Raw genomic sequence first — 21,758 nt, 5'->3', positions numbered from 1 at the left:
TAGAAAAAATGTTCATTTTGTTGAAATGACCCATTTCATCTTGGAGACTATAAAAATGAGATGTTGCCTATTGCTGCTACTTCTCTGTCTTCTTTGGAATGTAAATCATAACCAGAGATAAAAGCTACCTGTCTAAAATAATTTTCAAATTTACTGAGACTTATTCTGGCTTAGTATTTTGACCTATACCATCACCTCCCTGATGGACTTTTATATATATGCATGCTATGAAGGAAATTTTTAGTCAAGAATTACGCTACTGCCTTCAAGTGTGATGAAAAAACATTAGGAGTGAAATTTGTTTTCTTTCTATTTAAGAAAATATAGTTTACGTGCCTTATAGATGGGTGTGTATCAGGTTGAGGTGAGAATTATATAAGCTGCAACTTTGTGAAGAAGCTAACAAAAAAATCAGTTCCTACATCCTTTTATTGCTTTATTTTTTTTTCTTTAAATCAACTTCGTGATTTTTTGTTTGGCTTTTTTGTTTAAATATTCATATGAAATAATATCCATATTTATGATTTATGGCAAGCATCCAAAAGCATGCTCCAAGTAAGATAGCAGTGAGAAACACTGGGAGTTGCAGGGTAGAAGAGAGCATTCTCATGTTCCCCAAAGTGGTGTTGCAAGCTGCTGTTGTATCCCCTGACAAGGAGAAATACCTGATTTGCGTAAAGCACAGCTTCATGACAGTTGTAATAGGGGAATTGTTGGGCAAGTCTGAGTAAGCTCCTCTGCTTTGAAAGAAACTCATATTCATGTTAATGTTCCCAATGATACATATGTGCACACATGCACTGAAGTGCATAGAGCCCAGTTTAACTCCACTGGCAGGAAAAACCAAGTTACTATCTGTCTAGAATTCTTCAAAGCTGATGCTTCCAGCTATCTTCTTTAGGCATCTGATATCTTCCTGCTAAGCTGTTGACTCCAGCACAACAGTTTGAGAATCAAAACAAAGTAATTATCTCATTTCAGTGTCAAAAAAAAAAAAAAAAAAAAAAAAAAAAAGTAGTGGAAAGAAAAATATTTTGGACTATGCCTGTGAAGTCTTAACATTTTGTAATACTGCTAGAAATACAAGTGGACAGTTCCTTCAACTTTTCAAGTATGCACGAAGGAATTAAAAACAGTCAGTGGAATAAAAGCTAAGAATATCAAACATGGAAGATTTAGCTGAGATAGCCCTAGCAACACTTTGTCTGCAAATGCCAAATTCTGAAAGGAAAATTAAGAGAAGAGGAAAAGGAAAAAAAGAAAAGAAATGAAAAGTATTACTTTTCCTTTATGATAGTATCTGTAAAACCCTGTGCGCTGTTCCAGCTTTTACTCTCAACGTTGAAGAGCACAGGTGCATCAGTGACTTTTTGTGGCCCTTGCTTGAAGGCCATTTGCACTGTGAGTAACAGCCATGGTGTGGCTGTGGCCGTGCCTGCTCTGTCCTCTGCTGTTCCAGCTGGTTGAACCAAACACCTCTGACTGCGAGGGAGGAGGGAGGCTGCTGTATTTAGCAGTGCAGTTGGATAAGCCCCAGATGTGCATGCACTGCTGTGCATCTCCTGCTGATGCTAAGAAAATGGGAACCTGGCTAATAGCTAAATTTAAATCAAATTGGAAATCTTTTTATTAAATTTTGTTTCCATTTAAAAATTAATTTGGTTCAATGGTAGGCGTGTGACTGCAGACTGAAATGCTCTTTATCTAGACAGCAAGCACACAGCTGCCTTGACCCTTATCTAGAGGGACTCTCAATCTATTAATTCAGTTTTTATGCCTATTCAGTTCTTGACCTCCCTGACTCAAGTTCCAGTTAGTGACACTCGCGATGGTTGTTTCTGTCTTGGAGACACCTGCCTGTTAACAAAGGGACTGAGCCAAACAACCTTTCTCTTCTCATCTAGGTCACTAAGCAGGCAGATGGTGGCAACATTTGGACACCACTGATTGGGCTTGCATTTGAACTCTCAACCTAAAAAGGTGAAGGCCACTGTATCCTATTAAGAATATAAGCCATCAAATTTAGGTTTAGTTGTGATACCTCACCTAGGATGTGTGTAAAGTCAAACACTTTACAAATATGCAAAAGAAACATTTTTCCTTCATCTGTTCTTTCTTTTGTTAAGTATTATAATTAATATTGATAACTCTTTATGCAAGCATCATCTTGCTTATACGAGTGTCTTATGTTAACAAAAACTATTAATGAAAATACACTCCAGGATCCTGTCTTAGGAACAATTTTGAATTTTCCTGCTGTAGAACACAGCTGCGCACACATGCACACACTGTTTTATGGACTCTTCATACTCTTGCTGTCCTAGTACAAGAGGAAAGCTTTACTATTTTTATTTCCATAATTACTGAGCCATTTCCTGAGAGATGATTTTTACTATAAAGCAGCCAACTCTGAGTCTGGATTCTCTTTTTTTTGTGTGCTCTCTGACTTGCTGAGCTGCATTGCAATAGGGCAGCTTCAGCACTGTTCTCTTACCTGTTGGTCTCTTTAAATTTAGTGTGCTAAGCATCCAGCACTCTGATGCTATTTTCACTATCTGTGTTCTTTAATACATAATTTGCTCTATTCCTTTAGTGTTCTTAGAATTCTGCATATTTTTGAAGGCCCGGAAGACTGTTTTTCCAATTCTTGAAAATCTCAGGTTAACAAAAAAAAAAGTTACTAGTCCATGACTCCTACAGTAAGGATATGTTTCTATTTAGATTTAACTATCAAATATGGATATGCAGGTTATTTAGACCTACAAAGAACTGGCAGCATGAGCTGTCAAAAAAAGGTCCATGATAAGTTACAGAACATACCCTGAGGCTTATGCTGCAAGCACTGCTACCAGACACTGCAAGGTTCACAATTGCTTTAAGTTTGTAACTGATGGATCAGCAGTTTTATTTCTGTCTGCAACAACAGGACATGGGATTTCTCAATCTACCTATCTGATCATGCGCGCCGCATTTATCTGCTTAGGTGGTGTCTGGATCTGCTCATTTAGTTTTCATTTCCAGGTTTAGTAGTTTCAGTCTTATAAATATGGACAACAGAATAAAGTAGGTTGAAAGATGAGAGGTGAGCATTTAAAAGCACGTAATAAGAGGGCAAATACTGTTATATGAGTTTGTTTGATGTCTGTGTTTAAGCTCTTTCTCATGTTAACTAATGCTTTGCCTGAGCCGAGGTTTTCCCGCTACTGAGCAAGTAGCCCCTGCATGGGTCTGTGCTGCGTACGTGACGTGCTGGCTGCAGGTGCTGCTGCGCAAACCCTACAGCCTGCTCTCACCAACCCATACTACATGGTGCATCCTGAGGACCACGTGCGCCAGCAGCGCAGACCACCTATGGAGCCAAAAGGATGCTAGCTAGCTGCTGTGCTAGCAATACATGTGCTCTTTGCAGTCTCACTAGAGGGCACTCCTGGTTTTAACATTAAAGGACTCTCTGATGATCTTTGTTGTCCATGCTGGAGCTGGGGCACACTTACTGAGGGGCCCTGAGACCTAGCGGGAGTGAGGAGACCAGTGGGCCTTGAGAAGAGACCTGTGCACCAAGGAGGGAAGTCTTAAGAGTGCTTTCATGGGAGGAAGAGAGTTGAACCTTGAGGGACTGCCATTGTAAGTGTAAGTTCTGTTCTGGTGGGCTTGTATAAAGTACTTCATGATTCATTGTGCTTCCAAAAAATTGAGATCTGACTGGGGTTACAAACTCTATTTATACCTAGATGTCTATAAGGGAACTGGTGAGGAATTCTTTGCTGACTACTCATACCACGTGCTGTCTGAGCTGTTACGCTGCACTGAGCAAGGACTTGGCCTTCCCATTTCCTTCCCAGTGGTTGCACTCAGCTGAGTGACCACAGCAGTAAGCCAGAGTTGTTGTTAATGGGTAGAAATAATGTTGGGTGAGGAGTTTAGTGTAAAGCAAGAACCAAGCTGCTGAATTCTGAAAAGAGCAGACCCAGCTTTGCACTTGTCTTAAGGTTGTGATCGAGGAGTAACAGTGGGTTTTGAATGCTGTTCATGGATACATGACTCTTTGGGAGCAAATCTTGAGATTTCAGACTTGCTAGGAACTGCTAAACAATGAAGCCTTTTTTGTTTAACAACATGGCTCACCCAGATGTCAATAATTAGGCAAAACAGTGCATCATCTTGATTGCCCAGTGGTTGGTAATCAGTACAGAGCTGCAGACTGCTTTGTAACCAGCAGTTGGTGTATGACAGGCTGCCTCTGTGCAGGCTGTGATCCGCTGAGCAGAAAGCAGGAGGCCGGCCAGGCAACCATCCGGCAGCAAATTAGGGGCACAGGCATTGTGCTCGGAGAGGTGAGCAGAGGTGGCGGCCTGTCTGTTCCCGGGAATTCATTACATGCCTGCGTGTCCCTGGAAGGGTGATAAGGAAGATGCGTGGGAGAGATTTGCAATTCTGTTTTCTTTCAAAGTTGTAAATCAGCAGCACTCTCCTATTAAGGCTATACCAGGGCCAAGAGGAATGTGCTAATGGTCTTGCCCAGTGAAATGTTCTTTGTGCGCTCTTTAAAAATTTGCACTAGAATAAACTCTCTGATAAGGACAGAGAGCCTAAGTAATGGCGGACTCCTGTAATTTTTTTTAACAATTAAAGGTTCTGGACTTGTAGGCTTGTTTTCTTTCAGGCTATCCATGTAACTGAACTTTCGTAATTTGGCTTTGTGTTTGCCTAAGTGATATGTGTTTAAAGAGAGCACAAGTATCGCAATATATCATATAGGTACCTTTATGTTACCTGTGTGATTGGATCAGTTCGTAATATTTGTGTATAACACCCCAGGAAAGAACGTTATCCCTGTTTTGCTGCTACTAAACAAGTATGTAGGAAGACTGGTAAGGGTTGCCCAGACTTACATGGGAGGAATGGTGGAGTTGAATACAGCAACTTAGGTCCCGTGGCTCCAAATTAATGATAAACTCTTTCTATTTTCTTATGTATGAAAGCTGTGTTTTTGTGCATGTTTGTATGTGAGCGTAGAGAGAGGATTACATAAATCCCTGGATATATTGCGTAAAATACGTGTCTTACAAAACTCAAGCCTTGTAAAGATTTCCTCAACGTGCTTATTTTCAGTTATTCTTGGAAATGAGTACTTACATTTTACTAAGGAGAAAGTAGAATTAACAATAACATTTACCTACAGTTGACAATATGTGGGTCTTGTATTAAAAAAGCTACATTACTTTTTTTTTATGAGTAATCAAGGAATATCAGGAATTTAAGGACACTTTTTTGTTGGGGTTTTTTTTTTTTTTCATGTGATTTTAATTTGGGTAGGATTAAAGGTAATGTGCTTTATACCATTAACATACGTTCTACAAAAGCACCAAGGAAACAAAGTTTTGTTTTAAAAAATGATATACTGTAAAGAGTCTGTCTTCTTCCAAGTCAGTGAAGACTCCAGTTTGTTAGGAGCTGACCTAGGCTTGCTCTGTAATCAATGGACAGAAATAGGTATCCCCAGAGAACAGTTTGTCCCACCTGTTTTTGACGTCTATCGTAGCAAGGGACAAATTGCTCTCTGGAAGTACATTTCTCCACTGTCTCCTGAAGGAGCATGGATGATTAGCTGGATGAAAGCCCCTCTGTTAGATAGTCTTTTTAGGTCCTTTTGCTATTGCAGGAGAAAAATCACTAACCAAACCAACAATTTCTTGTATGGTGTGATGTTTTTAGTGCTGTTTTTTTCTTTGCAAAAATCTGAACCTAAAAGGATGTATCAAACAAACTCTGTTAAAATGAAATTAATTCTCATAATATATTTTAAAAAGCTTTCCTTGTACTTAAAATATGTGTTTTATACCACCATACAGAAATGGAAGATTAGTGCTTTCTACTCTGGACAAAATTGCCAAGGAGAATTTGAGATTTGAATTTTATTTTAATTGTTGTAGAATTTGGATATATCCTCATATGTTTTTAATAGGTGCTCTGGGATTCTATAAAACGATAAAATAAATAGAGATCTATTCCACAACATTACATGGATGAGATACCTGTTCCAAAATAGAAGCAGCCAAAGATGATAGTAAATCCGTATGATCTACAACCTAGTCCCTCTAGAATTAAATGAATTACACAGCTCAACAAACCCTACCCTTACATAGAAAGGTAAATGTCTTCTGGCTGTTTCTGAAGGAGGAGCAAATGCTTTCATTTTTCTTAGCTGTTGCAGTACATGTATATAACCTTAAAAGTAAAACTACTTTCTGCTCTGATTTGTCTTTTTCCTTTTATATTGTTCAAAATATTTATTGTTTCCTTTTTCTAGTAGAGCCTGAAATTAATTTCTAACTACATTTCTCAATGCAAAATCCATGACCAGGATGCTCAAGGAAAGAGAACTGTTTATTTACAGCTGTGTCTATGGAGCTCGTAAAGATTTTTGCGTACATTTCCAGTTTGGTTTGGGGAAAAAAAAAAAACCCAAAACAAAACACTGTTGCATGTCCATTTTCTTTAATTGCAGTTCTAAAAAGGTTTTAAGTAACACGCTCAAACCTTGCATCATTATATATAGTGCTCAAAATGCATTAGCATGAAGCAGTTACACCATTTGGGTATTTTAAAATTTTCAGTTGTACCATATCATTAATTCAATTTTTCCCTGGAACTTTGATTACTCAGTGTGCATTACATTTATATTTTAAGGTCCACAGTGTTTTATCAACAAAGCTTTAAGACTGTAAGGAGTGAAATGCTTTTAGTAGTCTGACTGTCATAATACTCGCACCAAATACATATTCTCTGTTTTTCCCAAATTACTTCCACAACCCAAGGCAATTTGAGGAGCACTACAAACTCATGGCTTTTTGATGCAGTCTCTGTCCTGATATAAGATTGTGCAGTCAAAACATGGTTAACAACTCTATTCAAGGCATGTCTTCATTTTGCAGATACCAATATTAAAGTAGCCTTTTGTAAGATAGCTTGGAACCAGCGTTCACTGACATAATGCAGACCCTTTGCATAGTAACATTTCTATCTGTAATTTTAAGTTTTTTGTTTTTTTTTTTTAAATTGCATTTTTTTATTGTGGGTTTTTATGGTGTTGGCTTTAGGAAATGTTGACTGCTAAATGCCACACAAAGAGCATTATTTTGCATCACGGTGATAGCTAATGGAAGGGAAAACAAAAAGAAGACCAGAACTTGTGAATAACCAGAGTTTAAAAATGTCAGTTCTTGATGAAGAACAGTAAATGTTGGAATTACTTTGTGAGGGGGAGCTTGAAAGCTGAAAAGCAATTCTTCATGACTAAGATCACCTTTGTAAAAATTAGGTTTTGTATTTCCATTGATCAGAGAAAGCTGGATGGTTCCAGGGATAATTAAACATGGGACAGGGAGGCAGCTTTATGGCATTGTGTCTAGTTCATTTTTCACCAAAAATCATTATCTTAAATATTTACATTTGTGCTCAATACTTCTGTTGGGAAACACAGATCTGCAGTAACAGACTTATTTTGAGACCTGTGCAAACAGGAATTGCACGCACGTTCCTGTAAATTTTTGGACAGAAACCAGTAGTAAATTATCCAATTATAGGTGCTTTATGCAAAGTGTCAGTAATTAAGAATCATAAAAACCTGAAGCCTATGTCTTTGTTTGTGGCTTGTTTTACTAGGTGGCTTCAGGCTGGAAAATCTTTAAGGAACCCAGTTTCAGAAAGCAGAGAACACCTGTTGCCCTTTGAGAAAGGGCCGTGTCAAAGAATTATCAGATCGGGATACTTGAAATAGGTCAGTGTTTCTGGTATTTGGCCTGGTCTGAGGAACAGTAGAATGCATGCTTGATTTTATAAAAAATATTTTAACCTGCTACAGTTTATACTACCCTTTTAAGCAAGAAAAGTTTATGGATAATTGTTAGAACCACGCTCAGCATTTTTGTAGGCACTCTTAAATGCAAACAATGTTTTCTGGTTAATATTTTGAATATTTGATGTGAAAATGTAAATTACTAAAATACCCTGCATCAGGTCTTCCATTTAGCGTTTTCCTTTTGCACTGCGGAGTAAACTAATGAATTACAGCATGATTACATAGCACATAATTAACTTAGTAATTAATATGCAACTGCCACTTAAACTAAAGTACTGCTTATAAAGATGTACGGCAACAGTAAATCACGGGTCAGAAGTAGCACTTTGGAATTTTCAAAAGAATGAGAGTAAATGCAGAATCACTTACAGCAGCAGAGTAAGTTAATTAAAAACCAGATTAATTGTGAATGTCCTGTTTAATTTTAAATACCTTTGCTATTTCTTTTCCCTGAAGAAAAAACAAACTTAAAGCCTAACTCATTCATTCTTTTCTTAGATGACATATTTAAAACTGAGCAGTTGTTTAGCTTTAAACTGTCCTGGTTGTGGTTTGTTAGTATTTGGAGCTTAGCATAGTACCCTTGGCTTGCTTGACCTATTGGTGGGTGTATTCAGCTTATTGGCTGCTTAGAAGAAATTCAGTAGGGTATTACAGAATCATAGGGGTTGGAAGGGACCTCTGGAGATTATCTAGTCCAAAGATTTGGAGAAAAAAAAATTATTACTCCAGGAAAATTTGTTTTTTATTTGCTTACTTCGTTTTTCTCCATTTGTCAGCTACTCAACAGGCTAATCACTAAGAAAACTGGTGGGTAAAAGTGAGTATCCTGAGTTACTCTACAAGATAAAGAAAACCTGGAAGTACAGTATGCTCTACAAAATGGGGTCTACGCAAATGGACGTTGCAGAGAATTTTGTCATTTGAGTTTCATGTATCATTTACTGGGTCAATATATGAGTGAGAAACAGCTCTCTTTTGTAATCATTTGGCTTTGGTGGCTCAGAAAGGAAATGAGGCTGTATGGGAGGTGTCTCAAAATGATGTTTAGTGTGTTCTTGGACATTCTGTTCTGGGCAGTATGAGCAGATGTTTCTTCACTAATCTCAAATGTCACATTTCATGCATAAGCTTCAGGGGATAATACTGGGATTCCCTGAAAGTATCCCCAGAGCTTAGCTGAATGCTCTCTCTGATGGAGGAGTCCCACCTAACAATTTAGTGAATGCTCTCAGGCCTCCCAAAGGCCTCTCCAATGCAGATCCAAATAAGGCCAGGGGAGAAGTGGCAAAAGCAACAAGTAGCGAAGTAGCAGAACTTTGGGGTGATAAAAACTATGTGGCCTGGAAAAGTGGTAAGGGTCACAATATAAGTAAAAATGTTAGATAGTATTAGTTAAAAATAAAGAGTCATTAACATCTAGTTAACAATTGCATAATGACAGTTGAGTTGTAGCAGTTGGAAAAAGTGCAGATTATTTTAAATATCAAAAAGGAATTTTCTGTCTGTCAAATGTTCATCTTTCTCTTTTACCTACGTGACTGTTCAGAATATCTTTTGATTAAGAATAAAATGAAAATCCATTGCTGTGTAAACGTAGAGAAGCTTGTGTCAGATGCTTCCATAAATTGGGCAACTCTAGAGGAATAAACCAGGTACGTTTTTAACATGTTAATGGTTTTTCATCTCGCATGTAGAAATAATATGTTGGTGTCAGATGGAAAAAAGCAGCAAACTAATATTTCCTTCAGCCTCTATTAGAACAGGTTCCTGTCTAAACAGGAGTTAAAGGCAGGAGTTTTGCTGCTGTTCACTTCTATCCAGACAGATTTTTTTGTGCTGAGGTTATAATATATGTTAACATTATGCTGACATGGACAGCTCTAACCAGTAGGTTAAAATTGGTAGGTAGTTTGTCTTTTTGACAGATCTCGTCTCCATGTCTGGCAGTTTATGTGACCTTCCAACTTTGATATTTTGCTTGCCAATGAGCCCTCTCCCTTCTGCGCCCCATCTTTGCGCTGCTTGAAGGGCGGATTTGGCCATGCTAAGGGTGCTGTTGTGCTCAGTGCAGGAGCACTTGGTCAGTTACCTAGTGGGTTTTGTTAAAATAACATTTTGAGCTAATTTAAACATTCAGTTTCTCACAACTAGGGACGTGGCCATATCATAGGAAATGGATCAAATTGCTCATTATTTTCTCTTTATAGTTTAGTGCATTCTATTCATACCTTGAGTGATTCAGGAAAATCTAGGTCAAATGTAGGCACATTCTGAATGTAGATGTATGAAATTGCAGAATAAAATCCCTGTTTCTGAAACAAATCTGCTAAATATCACTTGTGCAAACTTCTCTCCTGTGTACTGTAACATGTAGGGTTTGTTGTTCAACCTTGCAAGAAAGTGTTTACATGCTTTCATATATATATAGATCCTTTCTCCCACAGTCCACCGTGTCTGCGCATGTGTGCATATGGATGTATTCGTGCGTGTTAATTTAATCAAGGGCTTATAAATAGCAACTTGGTTGGTTTTCACGATGTAAGTTGCTCACTCAAAAAAATCTTGCACTGGCAATTTATTTTCATGGGCTGGCCACAGAGCTTCCCAGAATTTTGCTGCTGAAGGGCAGGAAGGGGTTTCCTTTGGTTAGCTGTGTAAGGCATCGTAGTCTGTGTGATGGCCATTAGTTCTTAGCTCCAGAACAGGTGGGATATATTAAAAGCACTTGCATTTTGATACCGGGGTCTAAAGAAACTTAAGTTACAGTTAATATAAACTAATCCTTTCTATACACAGAAAATAAGAGGAAGGGAATGAAGACTGTGTTCTAAGAGTTCTGCCCTGTTAGAGTTGGTCTGAATAGATGGCAACAGTTAACTAACCTATGGTCTTTAATGGTGCTTGAGAGACTAGAAAATAAACGAGAAGGGTATCAAATTTGTACTAATTATTTATAGAGAATATCTATTCCTAACATCAGCTAGAAAAAATAACAGGACAACATAAATTGACGTTTTTAAGATTTTCATCTTGTGATATCCAAGGAAGAACAGATTAGGTTTTAGGGCAATGCCTGGTCCTTAAGCCAAAGGTTCAAAATTGCCTCTGCTGTCACCTTGGGCAACTCACCCGGAGACCTTGCCGTAGGGTGCCTGAAGTGCTTCTCATGATAGAAGAGATGGGACATCCTCAGCTGTAGTTTGCCTCCCCAGACAGAAGGTGTTTGAGTGGGGGATCTTCCCACTTACTTTTTCAGAAAAACGATGATTTTGTTGCTCAGCTTTACAAAGCGGTTGTGGAGGTTACAGATGCTGAACAGCAGCTGTAGGTTTATAGGAATTGAAAGTGAAAATAAGTCACAGCATCGCTAGATGATGACATGCATCCCCCTAAATTTTTTCAGGTCTGCTGAAGGCAGTAAAAAAATTCTGTGTGCAAACCTGATCCCTTCTCTTAGAAAATAAAATGGAAAAAAAGGTGCTGAACTGCAGCCACTCAAGGATGGCAAAACTCAAGAGCAAAGAATAAGGGAGAAGTTGAGTGGAAGGAGTTTACCTCTGTAATTGTTTAGAAACTGTCACAACAACAGTCTCCCCATGAGCTCATCAGGGAAAGAACATGGTGTGTCAGGGTGCATTCAGAGCACAGCCCCAGCCATACTGCACCTTGCAGAGAGGTGCCCATGTCCTTTTCGTGGAAACAAAGCAGTGGTTCACGTGGAGCTGTTGCACTCAGCCTGCTGAAGGCTCTGCTGCCGGCACTGCCAGCTCTGCGCCTGTCCCCAGTGCGTCATGTTTGATCAGAATGAAAGAAGCTCCAGAGTACATCTGATCAGGCCAGGTTCAGAAAAATATGAAGGCTACAAAGTTGACCTGGAGTGCGTAGTTTTGCCCCTGGGAACAGAGAATAAAAGTGTGTAGCTTTTTTAGGTATGCTGCGCTGTACTGGAATAAGCGTTTAAACAAAAAATAAGGAAAGAAAGATATGAGTAGCAGGCAAGAAAATGCCATCTGGCCGTAAATTACTTTAATCTAGATGTCATCTGGATGTATAATGTAAGTTTATCAGGTTAATTTAATTCTATATCTCGAAGTCTGGCTGTATATTAGAATTTCCAGGAAGAATAATATGTATTAGCTGTTTTCTCCTTACCTCACAGTAATACATACATTACAGATTTCATTTTATCCTTTCTCATTGTTTATGTTAAATTATCCCGTTGTAGCCCTGGTTTGAATCGTGATTTGTGTGTCAGGCACTGTGTGTATTTGGTGGGGATAACATCTACCCCCAGGAGCTCTTGGTGTTACTTGAGAAGCCAAAGGAGCTGAGGAAGTGAAGTGTTGGGTGGTTGATAGTTGGGTGGAGAGCTCGGAGCTTGGTTCACAGGGCTGGCTTTGCCCTGCAGGCATGGGAAAAAGCTTCTGGGCAGATACCTTGTAATAATGATGTGGTATAAAAACACAAGACAGTCTAGGTATCTTAATTTGTGGGCCGCACTGTAAATAATTCATTAGGAATCGCATTTCTGTTTACGATGTCTGTAATAAAGAAGGGAAGCCTTCATGCTTTGCTTCATTCAAGACCATTGCTGGCAAGGATTCTGAGGCTCGCTGCCTAGCTGGTCCCATTGGCAATGCCACGGCCTGTGCCCCCCTCTCCTCAGCAGGGACCCTTTGATCCCTGGCCTTTGCCTTCACCAGGGTTTTCACTGCAGCCCAGTTTAGCATTTATACAGTTGCTACAGTGAAACACTTGAAAGGATTTTGAAATAGTTGCTCAGTGCCTGTGTTGTGTTCTGCCAAATGCCATTTTGGGTTTGCTCATCTGAGGGTGAGACATAAGGGAGGGAGAGGTAACAGAAATCTGTGCTTCCTGAAGAATTGGTACTGACTTCAGTTCCTGATCGTCCCAAAAGGTGTGTGGATGGTTGATGATGTCTTTTAGCATGGAATTCATCACAGTTTTGAAAACTGGTTTGTTAGTGAAGATTCTTGATAGAGTGAAACTTACTGCTTGGTACGTGTAAAATTCTCCTTGTCAATTAAGTAGGTATGTGACATTGGCACTCCTCACAAGCCAAATTCTAGACACAAAGGTCATCCCAAGTGATAAGAAAGTGAGAAAGCATTGGGGCAGTATGGGCAATTGCTGGTGTTTTAGCAAAAGTCTTTCCTGAGGGCAGCAGGCTTAGCTCCATGAAGCTCCTGCAGTGCTTTGTGCTCTGGGCACGTAGGAGAATTTCAGCTTTACTGGAATTATGGGCATTATAAGATAAGCAATAATGACATTGTAGATAATAAAATAGTAGGCATGTTTGCATGTTGACTTTGTTGGAGTGAAGGTGCTGCAGTTGGAACTACTTTCTAAATTACACTGTTTTCAAAATGAGCTGAGATGTCAAAAATATGTCTGGACTCCCTCATAAAATTCCATTATTTGCATTATATGTACTAGAAACCTTTTCCTTGAGGGATACACAATTGTTTGGTTCCCATGTCCAATCTGGAGCATTTTACTCAGACTGTCAGCAAGGTTTCTTTATCATTTAGGAATTGTTAGGCACTTGAAATACTGGACATTTGTCTGCAGGGCAATTCAGTGAAACCAAGTTGGTTTTTAGTTTGTTTCCTACGGACTCTACAAGATTCTTATGGATTGGTTCTCAGGCATCTCAGCTGTCTAAAAATAAAAACGATAAAATACTGCAAAAACTATAGTTTTGTTGTGTCTAGATGTCTGATATCTTTAGTTCAATTAAAAGTAATTTTTAATAAAAGCCCATCTCTCCCTAGCACTAATTTGTCATAATTTGAAATAAATAGATCCCAGAAGCAGTGCAAAATATTAGAATTCTGCTGCAGGTGACTACTCTTTCTCTGGCTACAGAAATTTGCAGCCATCTAATTTCTACCTTTTTTTCTTCAGCTATATTTAGCCCTTATGGGTTTTGCTGGTCCTCCTGGAATTTATCTTGCTTCCATTCTGGGAAGTTGGGTAAATCTTTACTTAAATTTCATCAAAAGAGATGGGGATAATGGTAGATCTCAAAAGTTATTAGAGTCCATGTCCCATAGCAGCAGTTCGGTTGCTCTGTTCTCTAGAGACTCTGTTAATTGAAGTAATGCTTTCTTCTTCCTCTTCTCTTTCCCTGAGTGATTTTCCCCAAGAGGGGTGGATTCCCTGGTGACATAACAGAAATTACTGGTCTTGGGAGCAGTTCTTCAGTTCTTGAAGGACTGAAGAAAAGGAGAGTAAATCTTACATTTGTAGACTATAAAGAGAAAATAACAACTACTTTAAGTGATTATATGCCTTCTTCATGATGCTGATCTCACTGAGAAAAAAAAAAGGAGTTTAAATTTATCCTCATTCGTATTTTTGGTACATGGGGTTGTGAGCATGGGGATTGTTACATTGTTTTTGGAGCCAACAAGTAATGGGGCTACTACTCCAGAGGATGCAGTATCACAAGCAGAAATCGGCAATTTCCTTCAAATGCCGCAGTACGGCTTCCAAAACACGCATAGTTTCATCAGATAAGGAAGAGGGCATTCCGTGTCAGAATGCAAATTCTTCTCATTTCTAATTCACAGCAGGCTTGAGATGTTTCTTGCTAGGAGCCTTTCTTTAGGGTGACCCGAGAGGCTTTGGCCCCCATTTGTTGCAGGGGGATGTTATGGGAGCTCTGCAAACACAAAATAACAGCTTCTCTTTCTGATAGTTGTTGTTAAATTGTTATAAATATTTCTGCTTGTGCCATTCCCCTCTGTCCTCCTTTCCTCTTCCTGAGGTCTTATGTGTACAGATTTGGCTGTTAACCACTTCCTCTGGACCTTCAGTAAATATTTATTAGTTTGTCTTCTGTAGCTCCTCTTTTAGGTTTGAAACAAGTAACTTGAACAAGTAAGTCCAAACCATCTGGCTTCCTTTTGCAGCTGATTAATGTCTGGCAAGACGAGGGAAAAGTTTGCAGTACATATGCATTCTTTTTAGACAACTCTGTGTGCTCAGCCCTGAAAATGCATGTAAGTCAGATCATGCTCACTATAATTCATGCCTATGGTAGCATTCTGTAAGCAAACACAAAGAATTTTCAACAAACATCTCAGGTCTTACAATGAAATCTCTGAGAGAAGCATGCTTTCTTTAGGTAAATAAGTGCACGTCATGTATCAGAATGCAAAGGTGTTTCAGTTCTTATGCTCATTTTGTTTCCTCTGCGCTAAGCCCAAAAGGTGAGGAAGAGATGCAAGATTCTCAATTTAAGAGTTTGCACTTTCTGAATGAGGTGTTTGTTTGTTTGTTTCTAGCATTTTAGTGATCAGTGTTATAAAATGACACAGCAAGCTTATAGGGAATGGCTCGTTTGCTTATAGCTGTCCCAGTGAGGATTAGTATTGCTTACCTGCAAGCACCAGGCCGTTTAATAAAGCACCACAGCAAGAGGCTGCTGCTGTTGAGCTGTCAGTGTTTTCTCTCACAGGTCTGTGGAGTGAACAGAGCTTCTGAGGGCAGCACCAGGCTCCCCAGGAGCACACTTCCCTGCACTTCTGCCTTTAATTTTGTGTCATTACCTCTTGCTGTTATAAGCTGTCCTTTTCCCTCTCTGCTCTCCCTAAAGATAACAAGATGACAGAGCTGAGGGCACGAGGAGCTGGGCGGAATGCAGTGCAGGGAACCAACCTTGTAATAGAAGCATGTAGCAGGGCAATTACGCTGGCCTGTGTGCAGTGCAGCTGCTCCTCTGGCCCTGGGGAACCCTCTCATTTCAGCCAGCAGGAGACAGTCCCTGGTGCTGGCCATACAGGGACACAGTCCTCATGCCTCAGGCCTGGTGCTGGCCATGCAAGAAGCAGTCCCCGTCCCTCAGGCCTGATGCTGTCTGTGGAGGGGTATGGTCCCAGTGCCTCAGGCCTGGAGCTGGCTGCGCTCCTCTCATCCAGGCTCAAGGAAGCATTCTCCAAAGGAGAGATGCAGTGTTAGTATGTCCCTGCAGTCCCTTTCTCGGAGATTATTTTTATTTTTATTTCTTGAAGCTCAGGTTATACTGCAGCGCTCAGTGTGCTCTGAGCCAGCCCTGCTACCTTTGCTGCTGTAATCAGGCTGCAGATGCGCTTCATGATGGAACAACTCCTGCGCACGCTGCTCTTCCCAGGAGAGGCCAGCAGGCCTGCTTATGCAAGCTGTCAGGCTGCCTTTTTTTTCAGCAGCATGTGTGGGTTTGCTTTGTGTGCATCCGGCTGGCTGTTCGTGCCCGCATAGAATAGGCTCTGTACAGAAAAACGCTCCCGAGCAGAGAGCTATGGAAAACTGTCCTCAGCACAGCCGTGCTGCCAGCCCAGCCGGCTCCAGCCCCCATAAATGAGCGCAGCCCCTCCTGCTCACTGGCCAGCCGCTGGCAGCCTGCACAGGCAGCCGCATGGACGCGCCTTCCCTCGCTCAGTCAAAGATGATAGAAAGTCTTCTGGGGATTATTGCACATTTGTAGAGCAACAATGGAAAGCAGCACAGCACAAATCGCTATTCTGCCTCACCCAGCGTAACAAATGGTGCTTTGTCTCACATCTGGCCCGTCTTAATAGCTCAAAGCCAGTAGCAGTAGCTATTTAGCAGCTTATAGTAAATAAAGCTTTATTAAAACCACTTCCTTTTTCAAGTGTTTAATGATTAAAATGGCCTTTCACCTGACATTTTATGCTCTTTCCATTTTTTTTTTCCCCTTTTTTTTTCTTTCCTGCGCGCACTATATCTAGCAGGGGAAATAAAACAGTTGTCATGAAAATATTAAACTTTTATGCGGGTACATGGATGTGGTTCTGTGTAGAGCTGCATAGCACCTTTATAGTTTGAGGTCTGTCTCTTCCAGTTTTCTTGCTAGGAGAGAGTAGCATCTGGAATGATGCAGAATTGATGCAGTTACGTGTAATTGATAGTGTTAAACTATGTCTGTTCTGATAGCTCAAGAAACAACTTCTAAAAAGCTATCTAATGTTTTTTTTTTCTTTTTCCTTTTTTTTTTTTTTTTTTTAAAGAAAAAAGAAATTAGCAAGCCAGGTGGAATCAGGCGGCTGTTGTCTCCGCTCCCCACATCTATGGGCGAGCAGCACGCCCCGAGCGCAGGGACGTGTCTGAAACGCGTCGTGGGAGGCAGCAGACGGGGCCGCGACGCCGTCCCAGTGGGCGGGCGGGCGGCGCCGCAGCCTTGCAGCGCCCCCTGCTGGCGCAGCGGGGACACTGTCGTCTCGGCGCCCCGGCCTCGCTGCCCCTCGCCTTCCTGGATTAATTAGCCAGCGCCGTCCTCTGCTGCCCTCGCTCTAGCTTGCCTTGTTGCTTGATCAAAGTCGCTTATTAGATAAAAATCGTCTGCCCTCTGTTACGACCCTCAGCGTACTGGAGACATAGAGGAAATTATTAGTTTTAGCTGATTGAATCAACAGTATGAGCCAACTTGCGTTCTGGGGTGGGATGGGCCTGTATGAGAGGAAAAGAAGATATTTAAAAACTGCTGTGGTTCATTTCCTCCTTAGGGAACAATTTAATGCTCTCCTTACTCTCTCTCCTACTCAATTTATGACTATTTTTTTTTCTTTTTTTTTTCTCATTCTTTTTCCATTGAGTAGTCCCAAATGGCTCCAAAGAAGATCCTTTTAACTGTAGTGCCTTGCCAATGTACCTGACCCTTGTAGAAGTGGGAGCCCAGCACCTCAGTGTTATTTGTGAGCACTGGGGTGCCTGGCTGCTGCCCGTCTCTTACAGCAGCAGCTCTCCCTGCTCAGCACAGCAGCTGTGGGAGCTCTGCTGTTACCCCTCTGAAGGAAGAAAACCAATAGAATGCATTTGTTTCCTTTTGCCTTTCCTTTCTGTTGTTACACTAGAATTTTAACAGCATTAGTTTTGGAACCATTTTTTCTCCTTTGTAGTGGTCGCATTATTTGTCCATCTCTTTGTTTCCAAGTCTAAAAAAAAAAATAGCATGTGTTGTCCTGAAGAGGTTCAAATCAGCTGTTGTTCAATGACATGTGCTTTTGTGTAGCCTAATGGCATATGATTTATTAACCAGTAGATACACTAGTATGTTCTTGGCATTTCAAGTGTCTTCTGTAATGACCTCAGAATGGCTTAATGGGGGAGAGGATTTGCTAAAATTGTTTGTTAAAATATTCCCTGATTTGTCAAGATATGTCTCAGGTCAGAAGCAGATGCCCATGTTCAGGCATGGCAGGGCTGCATTACCTGCACCACCTTCAGCTGGACAGGAGTGACAAGTTCTCCGGGAGCTCTCATGCACTTCTGTGTCAGTCCTGGGGCAGGAAATGGGGGAAGGAGGTGGGAGAGAGACAGCAGCTTCACTGCTGTTTGCTTCCAGCTGTCCCTCTGAGCAAGACTTATCCAAACCCAGAACTAAAATCATACTTCCTTTTTAAATTGTAGTGTTTTCTGAAATGTCAGCATTTTGAAACAGTGAAGAAATGCCTGTGTTTTTTTTTTTTTTTTTAAAGACTGGCAGAGAACACGTTCTACTGAATTGTTCTTCACAAATGTGTTACCAGAAGTCCAATTTCTGGTAGAGTGTTTGCAAACGTTGCTTGAATTTTTAGCCAACATAGCGTAGCAGAAGCTTGTGAAATTTCTTTTTAGCTGCTATGCGATTTTATTATTTTTTAATATAGAAGAGTGTACTGTAGGAATGGTTTAACATGATTCCATCCACTTAGGGTTAAAAAAAAAAAAGCCTAACAGGTCGATACATCTGTTCCTTTAAAAAAACACATTCTCCATTTTTGAGACATCATAAATATGTAAATGAGGGCTCTTTAATTACTGCCTTAGGGCTATAAACTCGCATGCTAGAGGGGAGGGAAGAAGGAAGGCAAAGAACAATTCACTTTTTTTTTCCATTTTTTTTTAAGAGCAAGAGAGATTGGGTCTTTACCTCAGAAAAGACAGTGGAAGAATGGGGCTTTTTATTGCTGAACAACCAGAAGGTGCTGCGAACACTTCTTTTTTGTTGATCCTCTTGGATGGAGCTAGCATATAAAGCAGCAGCATACAACCTCTCTGGCTAATGTGTGCATGGAACAGAGGGGATTTGTTACGAAGCACCCTGTGCAATTCCCTTCTCTGTGCTGTTCTGTCAGAGCCCTTAATCCTGATCAGCAACATCCCCTGCTGTCCCCTGAGCCACTTGCTGTGCCTGAATCTTAGTGTGGTTTCCAGCACCAGTGCCCCAGAGGTGAACATGAGAGCCGGCAAAGTCACTTCACCCATGACCTGATAAGCGCTCAGCACTTAGCTGGGTGCAAGGCTGCCCTTCTGCTGCCCCACCAGCATTTCTGTATCTTAAGCATCATTATTCTCCAGTAAGATGATCTTGTTGCCACTTTCAGAACAGTACAAGATTGACAGAAAAGACGTTTTTGATACTTCAGGATGTCAATGTGTCCATGAGGATCCAGACTGGTGTACGGCACTGGAGTGTAGTGCTGCTAATATTTTTTCCAGGCAAAACAGGCTGGTGTCAAAACACTTATTCTGCTTTGGTAAAACTTAAGATCTGTACGATAATTTTCACTTCCCTTGTTTAATCTTTTAATTCTTACTGAGGTCTATGAAAGAATAATTTCCAGAAAATAATGCTTTCCTGGTAATGAGTTCTACTCTTATTGTAGCATAAATGACTTCAACCCAGTATGTTCACTGATTTTTTTTTTCCGATTTGCTGCCCTTTTGATGTATTTGATGGAGAGGTAAGGGTAAGTCTGGGGGGGACAAGGCAGGACCTTCTGAGTGTGGAGTAAGCATTTGTGTCATTGTACGAGGTGAGCCCTCCTACGTGGTTTTGGTCATTTGGTTTGTGAAAGAACTATTCCCTGACCATGGTCACGGAGGAAGGAGGGCATCTCTTTACAAGAAGGGAAGAAATTAATTGAGCTGGTGAAAGTTGTGAGCTGGAGGCTCTGAAAAGATAGCAGCTGTCTGCCAGCATGGGGCAGGGGAGGGCTGGTTGTGCCAGAGAGCAGTGAGAAGTGTGTGTAGGGGTTGAAGTGAGAATACTCTTAGCTACCAAGGAAAGGGTGAGTCAGAGCGTGCTTTTCAGTGCAAGCCACTGTGTTGAAAGCAGAGCTGATCAGTTTGCAGAAGGCATGGTATGACCTGTCTGTAGGAGCGCAGGGGCTGCCTCACAGCCCTGCCCCTGGGCATCCCCTTGGATGCACACAAAGCAGTTCAACAGTTCTGCCCTGTCCTTTTGCAGATGAGCTTTGGGAGACCTCCGCATGTGGGAGATGTGACAATTTGGATAAATACAACAGTAAGCTGAGGCTTAGGTAGCTGATAGCAAGCTTCTCTTTTGCTTACAGTTAACTGCAAGGCACACGATTCATGTAATATTGTATATGCAGTCCATAAATCAACATGCAGGATTTTGTAGGCATGAGTGGCAGTACACAAAGGCAGTTTCTGTTTGAAATTGCTCTGCTATTTTCCAGCCCTGAAGTCTATTGCCAGCAACACCAGAGGCAGCTCCTGATGTGACTTGCCCTGAGTCTGAGCACTGCTGCATTTGGCTTTTCTCGGAAACCACTCTTTTTGGCAGTCTAGAGTATGGATGCATATCAGTTGATTGGAAAAGATGCTTTTTTCAACTTAGCTCCTGGTTTCCTTGTGTAACTGCGTGGCAGTGAGGAGTTTGTATTGGTGACACCAATAAAATACAAATCCCGTGACAACCAGAAATATGATATTTTACCTGGTGGCTTGTTAAGCATAAACATTCTGATGTCTTTGTTTTAAAGAAAAAAGATCCTGCATTGTGCATTTCTTCAAATATTTCAACAGATCTATGCGCATTCGTACATTTTTGTTTTCAACATGTTCTCCATCTTTGTCGATGGTCAATTAAAATGCAGATGATGTGTCCTGGCTTGTAAGATAGATCACTGCTGACGTGGTGTCATGTCTGGGCTAGCTTATGTCTTGATAAATACCTCTGCTGTCCACTGGGAGATTAAACTTTGTGGCTGCTTAGGTTTGTTTGGGGTTCTTACAGGCAGATAAGACTGCCTTACTTACTTTTTTACATTCACATTTTCTAAAGAACATTCGGATGGTGTTTGCTGTTGAGAAGGTGGCAGTGGCGTAGTCAAGCAATTATACCTGTATGTGAAACTGGCTTTACCATTTCATGAGTATTTTAATTTATTGACAGGAGTGCTTTCCTGAATGCTCTTGTCTCTAGAGTGGGGAGATGAGGAGCTTGAGCTGCTGTTGTAAGACCTCATTGAGCTGTCTAGCAGAAAAGATTTCTTTCCCTGAGCCTAATCCGGCAGGAGCCCCAGAGGGATGTTATCAACGAGGCACAGCGGTGTGGGATGTGAGTTCCAGGCATTGAGGGCTGTCTGGCTGTTACAGCCCTGTGCTTGGGGGCTGTGGGGTGGGAAAGCTGAAGTGCTGAGCTGGGTGCAGGCAGTGCCAGGCTGTGCCAGGTGCTTTCTGGGGAGACTGTGGGAGTGATGAGCAGCCAGCTCCTCCAGCGGGGCAGGTACTTGGGAGATTTGCTGCCTCTTCTCTTTTTGGAGAACTCTACCCTGGACAACCCTCTAAATACCAAAACTGCTGGGTGCCTTGGCGAGGTTCCTGAGCTAGCCCAGCACCTTGCTTCTTCTAGCATAAAGTTGTATACGAGTGCAGCATTTGGTTGTGAACTTCTGAATCTGTGCTGGCTGCCCATTCTTGAGCATAGGCATGCAGCTTCTTAGGCTCTGCCACTCTGTGACAGTAGGAGGATGTGGGAATTTGTAGGCAAAGGCTGGTTTTGTATTCTAGTGTGCAATATTTATGGTTTCATTTCCATTTTAGATGCCATGAAAGTGATTGAAGCAGGCAACTTTAT

The 21,758-nt window shown here is 41.0% G+C and overlaps 1 protein-coding gene across 13 annotated transcripts in view; it reads left to right on the top strand.

Annotated features, from left to right (window-relative positions):
• The window catches only part of ZMIZ1 (zinc finger MIZ-type containing 1), a 325,404-nt gene that overhangs the window by 149,149 nt on the left and 154,497 nt on the right, over nt 1-21,758 (top strand). Inside the window, exon 4 of one of the 13 annotated variants that reach the window (XM_048947001.1) lies at nt 7,666-7,780. The exons of the other annotated variants lie outside the window; for them this stretch is intronic. The gene's annotated coding sequence lies outside the window, so the exon portion shown is untranslated. The remainder of the gene's footprint in view (nt 1-7,665; nt 7,781-21,758) is intronic. 13 annotated transcript variants of the gene reach the window in all.

This window comes from Lagopus muta, chromosome 5, assembly GCF_023343835.1.
Source record: "Lagopus muta isolate bLagMut1 chromosome 5, bLagMut1 primary, whole genome shotgun sequence".
NCBI lineage: Eukaryota > Metazoa > Chordata > Aves > Galliformes > Phasianidae > Lagopus > Lagopus muta.
The sequence above is the reverse complement of the archived record's forward strand: the minus strand, read 5'-3'. Positions and strand labels throughout refer to the sequence as shown.